Source organism: Macaca nemestrina, chromosome 1, assembly GCF_043159975.1.
Source record: "Macaca nemestrina isolate mMacNem1 chromosome 1, mMacNem.hap1, whole genome shotgun sequence".
Taxonomy (NCBI): domain Eukaryota; kingdom Metazoa; phylum Chordata; class Mammalia; order Primates; family Cercopithecidae; genus Macaca; species Macaca nemestrina.
The window spans coordinates 171610720-171622087 of NC_092125.1; the positions used below are offsets into that span (position 1 = coordinate 171610720).

An 11368-nucleotide genomic window follows, 5' to 3' on the forward strand; every position below is an offset into this window, starting at 1 on the left:
CCCTGTTAAAAAAGAAAAAAAAGAAAAAAAAAAAAGAAGACAACATAGAAGCAGCCAACCAACATATGAAAAAATGCTCAACACTGATAATCACCAGAGAAACGCAAATCAAAACCATGAGATACCACCTCATACCAGTCTAAATGGCTACTATTAAAAAGTCAAAAAATAACAGATGTCAGTGAGGCCATGGACAAAAGGGAACTCTTATATACTATTGGTGGGAATTTAAATTAGTTCAGCCACTGTGACAAGCACTTTGGAGATTTCTCAAAGAACTAAAAATAGAAGTATCATTCAACCCAGCAATCCCATTACTGGTTATATACCCAAAGGAAAATAAGTCATTCTACCAGAAAGACACCTGCATTCATATGTTCATTGCCACACTACTCACAATAGCAAAGACATGAAATCAACCTAGGTGCCCATCAACAGTGGACTGGATAAAGAAAATGTGTAAGGCCAGGCACGGTGGCTCACGCCTGTAATCCCAGCACTTTGGGAGGCCAAGGCAGGTGGATCACAAGGACAGGAGATTGAGACCATTCTGGCTAACACGGTGAAACCCCGTCTCTACTAAAAATACAAAAAATTAGCTGGGCATGGTGGCGGGCGCCTGTAGTCCCAGCTACTCGGGAGGCTGAGGCAGGAGAATGGCGTGAACCCGGGAGGTGGAGCTTGCAGTGAGCCAAGACCTTGCCACAGCACTCCAGCCTGGGTGACAGGGGAGACTCCATCTCAAAAAAAAAAAAAAAAAAAAAAAAAGAAAAGAAAATGTGGTGCATTCACATCATGAAATACTACACAGCCATAAAAAAACGCTCAACAAAATCATGTTCTTTGCCACAACACGGATGCAGCTGCAAATTAACACAGGAACAGAAAACTAAATGCTGCATGTTCTCACGTATAGGTGGGAGCTAAACATTGGGTACACATGAACATAAAGATGGGAAAAACAGGCTGGTCATGGTGGCTCATGCCTGTAATCCCAGCACTCTGGGATGCCGAGGTGGGTGGATCACCTGAGATCAGGAGATCGAGACCAGCCTGGCCAACATGACAAAAACCTGTCTCTACTAAAAATACAAAAATTAGCTGGGTGTGGTGGCAAGTGCCTGTAATCCCAGCTACTCAGGAGGCTGAGGCAGGAGAATCGCTTGAACCTGGGAGGTAGAGATTGAAGAGAGCCAAGATCGCAGTACTGCACTCCAGCCTGGGTGACAAGAGTGAAACTCAATCTTAAAAAAAAAAAAAAAAAAAAGATGAGAAAAACAGACACTGGGAACTACAAGAGGAGGCAAGGAGAGAAAGAGAGAGGCAAGGCTGAAAAACTACCTACTGGGGAATGTACTCACACAGGTCCAATAATATCCCAAATCTCAGGATCACACAATGTGCCCTTGTAACAAACCTGCACATGTACCCCCTGTATCTAAAATAAAAGTTGAATGGCTGGGCCTGGTGGCTCACTCCTGTAATCCTAGCACTTTGGGAGGCCAAAGTGGTGGACCACCTGGGGTCAGGAGTTTGAGATCAGCCTGGCCAACATGGTGAAACCCTATCTCTACTAAAAATACAAAAATAAAATAAAAGTTGAAAGGTCTGGCGCAGTGGCTTATGCCTGTAATCCCAACCCTTTGGGAGGCTGAGGTGAGAGGACCGCTTGAGGCCAGGAGATGGAGGCTGCTGTAAGCTCTGATCTTGCCACTGCACTCCAGCTTGGAAAACAGAGCAAGACCCTGTCTCCAGGACTCTTCAGTTTATGGAGAGATTTACTTACATTATCTAATATGATCCTCCCTCCCTCCCATCTACCACCACCCTATTTTCACCCATCAAGTTATGTTAGTATAGAACTGCTGAACTGAACATGGTGAAACCCATCTCTATAAATAATACAAAAAAATTAGTCAAGTATGGTACTGCACGCCTGTAGTCCTAGCTACTTGGGAGGCTGAGGCAGGAGAATTGCTTGAGCCCTGGAGTTTGAGGTTGCAGTGAGCCATGTTTGCATCACCACACTCTGGCCTGGGTGACAGAGCAAGACTTTGTCTCAAAAAAGAAATAAAATAAAAGTTGAAATTAAAAATAAAAAAAGTCAACCCAGTCAAGTCCATAAGGCTCGGAATCCTTACCATAGCACTCACAGGCTCTAAGTCTTTGAGCACATGCATTAACTTCTGGTCCCTCAGCTGCAAAATGGAGATGATGATAGTATTAACGCTTTCATTATGGGAAGGACAGAGGTGGAGAGCAATAGTTTCTGCTCCGTTCCTAACAAATAAGCATAGAATCCAGGTGGATGGTATTGCTATTATTATTGCTGTTTCCATCAGGATAAATGAGATCATATTTTAAAGTGCCCATTTTAGTGACAGATGTTTCTTGTTTTACAGAGACACCTAAAAACAGACAAGAATGAAGGTAATACTCTTTTCACACAAATCTGCTCTTCTTCCTGTTTCTTTTCTCAGTAAATAGCATCAACCAACCACCCAGTCAGCCATCCATGATGTATCTGAGAATCATTTTTGCTTCCTCCCTCTTCAACTTTCATATCTACATAACCCTCAAGTCCTATCCATTCTGACCCTGTATATGTTGAAAATCTGTCCATATTTCTCTGTCCTCATGGCCAGATCCTTGGTTTCAGTCACTATTAACTTTCATCTCAGTTATTCTAATAGCTTTTTAATTCTCTTCCTGACTTCAGTTTTGACATTTTCTAACTGATTCTTTGTATTTTATATATATATAATTTTCTTTGCAAAATTGAAAATTGAACAAAGTATCTAACCGATTCTTTTTTTTTTTTTTTTGAGATGGAGTCTTGCTCTCTCACCCAGGCTGGAGTGAAGTGGCGCAACCTTGGCTCACTGCAACCTCCGTCTCCCGGGTTCAAGTGATTCTCCTGCCTTAGCTGGGATTACAGATGTGTACCGCCATGCCTGGCTAATTTTTGTACTTTTAGTAGACATGGGGTTTCACTATGTTGGCCAGGCTGGTCACGAACTCCTGACCTCAAGTGATCTGCCCACCTCAGACTCCCAAAGTGCTGGGATTACAGGCATGAGCAACCACACTGGGTCTAACCGATTTTTCAAAGGGCACCCAGAAGCATCTTTTCAAAAGGTTAATCTCATCTTTATAATCCTCGGTTGAAAACCATTCCAAAGGCTTCCCTTGGTATGAAGTCCTTTCTCCTGGTCCACAAGGCCCTCTGCCAGCCAGCCCCTGCTGACTCAGTGGTTTTCACTTCCTGCTACTACATCTGCATGCCCATAGTTCTGTCTCTACGATTAGGCCAGGAATGCAGACGTGAGGACCTAAGGTGATGCCATTAGGGAAACAGGCTGCGTTAGAGAAGAGTGAAAAGGCAGGGACTGAGATAAACTCGGAGTACATAATTGAAGGGTGGCTTGGAATGCTGGTCCATTTCCAGTGGAAAATGGAAACAGGATTTTTATGGAAAATCTCCTGATTCATAAAACTTAGCTCAAACATCTTAAGAATGTTGCATAGACTAAATGAAACACATTTGTGGGCTGAATCTGACTCCTGACAACCAGCTTGTGACCTCTGCGTTCGACCAAGTGTGGCATGCTCCTGGACATGAAAGCGGTCTTAACTTATCTTTATATGCCTAGAGTTTGGCACGCTGCACAGATTCTGAGAAAATGTGTACTGAATAATGTTCTGTGCTCTGTGCTCTGGCACACCTACGTTTCATATAGGCAAAATCTGGTATTAATGATAGCTACCACTAACTGAGCTCTTACTGCATGCCACATGCTGTGCCAGAAATCTCACATGCAAAATCATACTTGATCCTTACAACAAAGAAGTGAGCACCATCTTCTCTAATTTTTGGATGAAGACACATAGGCAGACAGGATAATCCCCTTTCCCACAGGCAGGATCTAAGTCTGTTCAGACTTCAGAGCCCACGATTTGTATCTGACAGCCTTTTTCATCTTGAAAAGCAAGTGTTCCCAAACCATTTGGCAATACAGGTGGTAACATGTGACACTGTTTAATAAGTATGTTTAAATTTTTTATATAGATCAAATGTATCAAGGTGGAGAGTAAAGAATGCTTCTAAAATGTTGGTATTCTAGCTGACAAGATCCCTGAAATGGTAAAATGCACGGTCAGCTGCAGTGTACATTTCCATGGCATAGCTCATTTAGGTTACTGATAAGTTACCTCTGAAAACAATTCATGCTTCCTCAGGCATCTTTCTACCCTGTAAATTCTAATATCTCCACAAAGAAACTCCAAGAAGAATGCTGCCCTGAGTGGACTGGAATACCCTCATTTTTATATTCTTGCCCTAAGGGTCAGAAATTATATTTCACAATGAAAGACAACAGTAAAGACAAATACCACTGAAAATTTGAAAAATCACAACATTCTGAAAATTATTGAAAAATCTAAAATGTTCTTGAGGCAGCTGTATACAAACTAGACCTGTAATGACAAGTGTCACTTGACATACAGAGTGCACTGCTGTTATGCAGTTGTATAAAATGAGGGAAGTACAGTAAGCACATCTGTTCAAGGCAATTCTAACACGGTTATCTTGGGCTCCTGGCCAAGCTTTGGGATTATGCTTGTTCAGAAGCCCCGGATGCTATGGCCATTGCCATTTAAATAGTTCTAAACCTGCATTCAGAGGAAAGCTTTAAAGAACACTTACAGACACAAAGTTTACATACCGGGGGCAAGAAACGTCAATTATTTTACTGACAACTCTCTGTGAAACTTACCTAGTAAACTCATACATTAAGAGTCAAGCATGTTTATTTTATATGATTTTTGCAACGACAAAACATGAGAATATATATTGTTTCCACCATCTCTCGTGGACTGCCAGAGCTGCAATCAACTCTCGACCAGGGCCTCAGTGCCCACTCTGGCCTGTTCTATCTGATGCCATACTGCAGCTACAGTGAACTTGAGAGTCATCTCCTGCAGAACTCTGTGGCCTCCCACTGCCATCAGCATGGAGATCACACTGCTTAACATGGCCTGGTTGCTGCTGACCACCCCAATTTTGCTTCCATCTCACGTATCTGGCAACCACAGACTTTCAGTTCATCAGACTCTCAGAGGCTCTAAGGTTGCCTAAAACCTTCCTTTGTTTTCTTCTTTGTCCCATTCCCAATTATTGTCAGCTTCTCCTTCAAATCCATCCCAGGGTAGCCCTCCCTCTCAAGGTCAAATTCCCTTTTATATGCTTTCTTAGCACCAAGCAACTCTAGTTCTTAGCTTTGATTAGAGTTGAGGTTTCAGAATGGGCACAGTGGCTCATGCCTGTGATCTCAGCACTTTGGGAGGCTGAGGTGGGCAGATCACCTGAGGTCAGGAGTTTGAGACCATCCTGGCCAACATAGTGAAACCCTGTCTCTACTAAAAATATAAAAATTAGATGGATGTGGTGGCAGGTGTCTGTAATCCCAGCTACTCGGGAGGCTGAGGCAAGAGAATTACTTGAACCTGGGAGGTGGAGGTTGCAGTGAACCGAGATCGCGCCATTGCGCTCCAGCCTGGGCAACGAGAGCAAAACTTCATCTCAAAAAAAAAAAAAAAAGAGTTGAGGTTTCAATCTACTTGTGACATTGTTTCTCTCTCCACGAAGGCTGTAAGCAACACAAGAGAAAGTAAACTTCTGTTTATTTTCAGGAGCATCTTCCAAGGACCTAGAATAAAGTGTAGTAACAAGCAGAATGCAAGAATTTATAAGATAAAGTTAGGTTTTTATTTTGACAGACAAAGAAATTAGGCCTTATCTACTAGGGGGCAGATTATTAAACAGTTGAAAAATATTCCAAAAGGCGGATAGGATATATGTGAGTTACTTCATCATTTCTGATTGGATTTCAGCTTCCCCCTTTTCCTCTTTCTCCCAGTTGTTTGCATTTTTAGCATTGAGACACAACATACCGTAACATCCACTCATCCACAGTGCACAATCCAATGCTTTCACTATCTTCAGAGCTGTGCAAACATCATCACGATCTAAGTTTATAATATTTTCATAATCTCAGACAGAAAGCTCACACCCTATTACTCTCTCCACATTCTCAGTCACAGGCAACCACTAATTTACTTTCTGTCTCTGTAGATTTGCCTTATTCTGGATATTTCATCTAAATAGACGCTGGGCATGGTGGCTCATGCCTGTAATCCTAGCACTTTAGGAGGCCGAGGTGGATGGAACACTTGAGGCCAGGAGTTCCAGACCAGCCCGGCCAATATGGTGAAACCCTGTCTCAACTAAAAATACAAAAGTTAGCCGGGCCTGGTGGTGCATGCCTGTATTCCCAGCTACTCAGGTGGCTAAGGCACGAGAATTGCTTGAACCCCAGAGGTGGAGGTTGCAGAGCAGGGAGCTAAGATAACGCCACTGGACTCCAGCCTGAGTGAGACTTAAAAAAAAAAAAGAAAAAAAAAAAGTGTAGTAACCTCCAATTTGAGCCCTGGCTTCAATGAGTGATTTTTTTTTTTTTTGAAATGGAGTTTTGCTCTCTCACCCAGGCTGGAGTAAAGTGGCATGAGCTTGGCTCACTGCAACCTCCGCCTCTGGGGTTTAAGTGATTCTCCTGCCTCAGCCTCCCAAGTAGCTGAGATTATAGGCACCCAACACCACGCCCAGCCAATTTTTGTATTTTTAGTAGGGATGGTTTTTCGCCATGTTGGCCAGGCTGGTCTCAAACTCCTGACCTCAGGTGATCCACCTGCCTCGGTCACAACTTTTTTTTTTGAGATAAGGTCTTACTCTGTGACCCAGGCTGGGGTACAGGGGCATGGTCATAGCTCACTGCAGCCTCAAACTCCTGGCCTCAATTAATCCTCCCACTTTAGCCTCCTAAGTAGCTGGGATTACAAACTGGAGCCACGCTGCTTGGCTCCAGGGCAATTTATTTAACGTTTCAGTGCTTCATCTCCTACATGGAGATGATACTACTATATAACTACTATTGTTATGTGAATAAGTTAGCATGTGTTCAAGAGTTTAGAATAATATATTAACTATGATAGTGAACTTTAGGTATCCATCTGAGTGGATTAAGGGATATCTAGCTAGCTGCTAAAACACTATTTCTGGGTGTGTCTGGAAGGGTGTTTCCAGAAATGACAGGCATTTGAAGCAGTGGACCAAGCAAGGAAGACCCACCCTCATCCAGTTTGGGCAGGCACCATCCAATTGGTGGAGGGCCAGGTAGAACAAAAAGGCAGAGGAAAGCTGAATTCACTCTCTTTTCTGAAGCTGGGACACCATTTTCTCCTGCCCCTGGACATTAGAGCTCCATGTTCTCCAGTCTTTGAATTGGAGAACTTCTACCAGCAGCCCCCTGGTTCTCAGGTCTTCAGACTTGAATTGAATCATGCTCCTGGATTCCCTGGTTCTCCAGTTTGCAGACAGCCTATTGTGGGACCTCTCAGGCTCCATAAACACGGGAGACGATTCCCTTAACAAATCTCTTCTCAGATATCCATATATCCTATCGGTTCTGTCTCTTCAGAGAACCCTAATACATTAGCAATTGTGCTTTTCAGGTTGAAAAATTCACTTCAGTTTTTCAAGTTATACCTTAATGTTTCACTTGGAATAGTTGTTCCTTCTATGGCTACCCCTTAATGCTTTCATCAGAATGATAGCATCATCCTCATTAACAACAACTCACTCTTTGACAGTGACTACAGCGCACTCTGGTATGGTTCTAAGTAGTAGTTTTCTGTTATCAACTCCTTTAATTTTTCCTCCCATTTTACAGAGGCATAAACTGAATCACAAAGAGAGGTTACGTCATTTCTCTAAGGTCATAATTGTTAGCAAATAGCGGAACCAGGATTTGAACCCAAGTAGTCTATAGCTCCAGTGATTGTACTCTTACTAATTTAATTATACTGCTTCAAAAGAGTATACTATATAAACATAGATATTCTGAACATTATAAACACATAAGTTTATATCAAAAAGATTAAAATCTTTCATTCAAGTTCTTTTCAAAAGGCTTCTAACAGGCTCTCATCTAGACTTCTGAAATAGATACCAGACACTTCCCTGCCTCCAGTCTCTCACAATCAGAATCTATGTTTCACAAACCATCACCTGATCTACAAAAAAGTTATTTCCCCCTTGAAAAATATTTTAGAGAAATGGAATACTTTCTGAAATTATTATAAACTCCTTGGCTATGCATCTGGGGCTACTGAGATACAGACAAAAGCCAACCAACTGAATATACTGAAAATAGCACTGGAATATGTACAGGCCACGGCTTAGCCTCAGCTCTGAAAACAACTTTTTTTTATTTTGACACAGGGTTTCACTCTGTCACCCAGGCTGGAGTGCAGTGGCACAATCACAGCTTACTGCCACCTCAACCTCCCAGGTCCAAGTAATCCTCCCACTTCAGCCTCTTGAGTAGCTGAGACTACAGGTGCTTGCTACCACACTCAGCTAATTTCTTCTTCTTCTTTTTTTTTTTTTAAATAAAAATGGGGTCTCACAATGTTGCCTAGGCTCGTCTTGAACTAGGTTTGTCTTAAATTAATACTTCATTACAAGACGACGACATTTAGGTATATGTTAGGTTGAACCACATGAAATTTTTACCTACAAAAATGGCAATTTCATATGATTCAATCCAACTTTTTGCTAACTGATGGACTGTCTATCTTCCTTCCCCCTCCAACTGTGGAATGAGCCCACGAGGGAAGGCATTTTTGTATGCTTTGTTCACTGTTGTATCTTCAGTACCTGGAACATAGTGGTATTTGGCAAATATTTGCTGGATGAATAAAATGAATTTACTAAGCTCTATTTGCCCTATATTATTCTGTATGATTTATATTTTATAGCCCCTTTGTTTCCTAATAGCATCCTAATTACTGTCATTCCTCAACTGTGGAAACTGAGGTCTGGTGAGGTCAAGTGACTTCTCCAAGACACTTTTTTTTTTTTTTTTTTTTTTTTTTAAAGACAGAGTTTTGCTCTTGTTGCCCAGGCTGGAGTGCAATGGCATGATCTCAGCTCACCGCAACCTCTGTCTCCCAGGTTCAAGTGATTGTCCTGCCTCAGCCTCCCAGGTAACTGCGATTACAGGCAAGCGCCACCATGCCTGGCAAATTTTGTATTTTTAGTAGAGATGGGGTTTCTCCATGTTGGTCAGGCTAGTCTTGAACTCCTGGCCTCAGGTGATCCTCCCATCTCGGCCTCCCAAAGTGCTGGGATTACAGGCATGAGCCACTGTGCCCGGCCAGACACTCTTAAATAATACTTTATGCCAGGCCATTTATATTTATGCCATAAAGGTTGTTCAAATTCAGGCTATCTTTCCTTCCTGAACTAGAACATGCATAGATTTACTGAAAACAGTGATTAAGAAACTCTAGGACGAGAAGGAGAGACAGTGGGTAAGGGAGGGAACAGAGTAGAAAAAGACAGACACTAGTCAATGGGTTTGGGAAAGCCTGCAATTGGTGAAGTGCAGTATGAAATATTGTCTAAAAAGGACCCTCAGGCCTCCAGGCCCTCTGCCTCTTCAACCGTCTTGACACTTGCAACCCTATCACTGGTGTTGCTTACTTGGGAACTGGGAGTAGATGATGGATGGCTTTTACCTTTGGCCTGCACATGAGCCTGGCTGGGACTACCAGACTCTTTCAGGAAGCAAGAGAGTAGTCTCACTCTTTTTACCATTTCCTCTGTGGATGAAATCAGGGACCCCTACCTACAAAATTCTGTTGCTTTAAAAGACTTTCCCCTAACCTGACTATGGAGATACAGTGCCAAAAAGAACAAGTTAACATATTTTTAAGTAAAGGGGCTTTCAGTTTGAAATTTGTTGCTGTTCTTTATTTCCCTTTAGTGCAAAAATGCATTCTACCTTTTGGAAAGGGAAGTCATAATCTTTTACTGCCATTATTCTTTTTTTTTTTTTTTTTGAGGCGGAGGTTCGCTCTTGTTGCCCAGACTGGAGTGTAATGGCGCGATCTTGGCTCACCGCAATCTCCGCCTCCCAGGTTCAAGCGATCCTCCTGCCTCAGCCTCCCAAGTAGCTGGGATTAGAATCATGTGCCACCGCGCCCGGCTAACTTTGCATTTTTAGTAGAGACCGGGTTTCTCCATGTTGGTCAGGCTGGTCTCCAATTCCCACCTCAGGTGATCTGCCCGCCTCGGCCTCCTAAAGTGTTGGGATTACAGGCGTGAGCCACTGTGCTGGCCTTTTTTTTTTTTTTTTTTTTTTTTTTTAGTCAATCTCTGATAAATAAACTGCTGCTATTTTTTAATGCCAGGGGTCTCAGGTCCCACGGAGGGTTTATTCATGAGTGGCCCATTACAATTTCCACTCCTGCTGAAACGTCCTTTCCCTTCCACCAGAATAAGCTCACTTTCTAGGACATGCAATCTGTAGCAGTCACAATATATATTTTCCAAAACCTGAAAGAGGATAAATGGATGATTTCTCAAATGCCCTGAAGCAAAATTAAAAACTCTGAGCTGTCATAAAATCAGAGTTAGATGACACTCCTAAGTGATTAAGTCTTTGAGATTTGTAGGGCATTTTTAAACACAGAGGGAAAAAAGCCTACATTTCTTTCTAGAATTTGTAGTCTAACCCTGGAAGTGCTGGGCTACAAAACAGAAAAGCAGATGATGAGCCAAGGCATGGGAGTCAGAGGGTAGGGGAACCATCTCCCAGCCTATTACATACTGGCTGGGGGCCTTTGGCAAGTTAGTTAACTTCTCTAACTCTCAGTTTCCTCATGTGTAGGAAAATCAAAGAACAGGAAATGTATGCAGAACACAGCACAGTGTCTGATATGCAACAAATGTTCAATAACTATTAAATAATAAAATATCAAAAATTAGGGTACATAAGGATGTACCCTAGCCCCTGGGTAAGTTTAAGTATCTTTGCTTGGAATCGATGGAATAAATTTAACATTTTTTTCTTGTGCCTCCAGGACTAATTAAGCACAGCTCTGGCCTTATAAAAACCCAATATTAAGCCAGATACAAAGGAGAAATTGCAGGCCAGGCGCAGTGGCTCATACCTGTAATCTCAGCACTTTGGAAGGCTGAGGCGGGTGGATCATCTGAGGTCAGGAGTTCGAGACCAGCCTGGCCAACACGGCGAAACCCCATCTCTACTAAAAATATAAAAATTAGCTGGACATGGTGGCATGTACCTGTAGTCCCAGCTACTCAGGAGGCTAAGGCAAGAGAATCGCTTGAACCTGGGAGGCAGAGGTTGCAGTGAGCCGAGATGATCGCACCACTGTGCTCCAGCCACTGTGCTCCAGCCACTGTGCTCCAGCCACTGTGCTCCAGCCTGGGTGACAGAGT

General features: G+C 42.7%; 1 protein-coding gene across 6 annotated transcripts in view; it reads right to left on the bottom strand.

Annotated features, from left to right (window-relative positions):
- The window catches only part of LOC105495168 (PATJ crumbs cell polarity complex component), a 428227-nt gene that overhangs the window by 107914 nt on the left and 308945 nt on the right, over positions 1 to 11368 (bottom strand). The window lies entirely within an intron of this gene.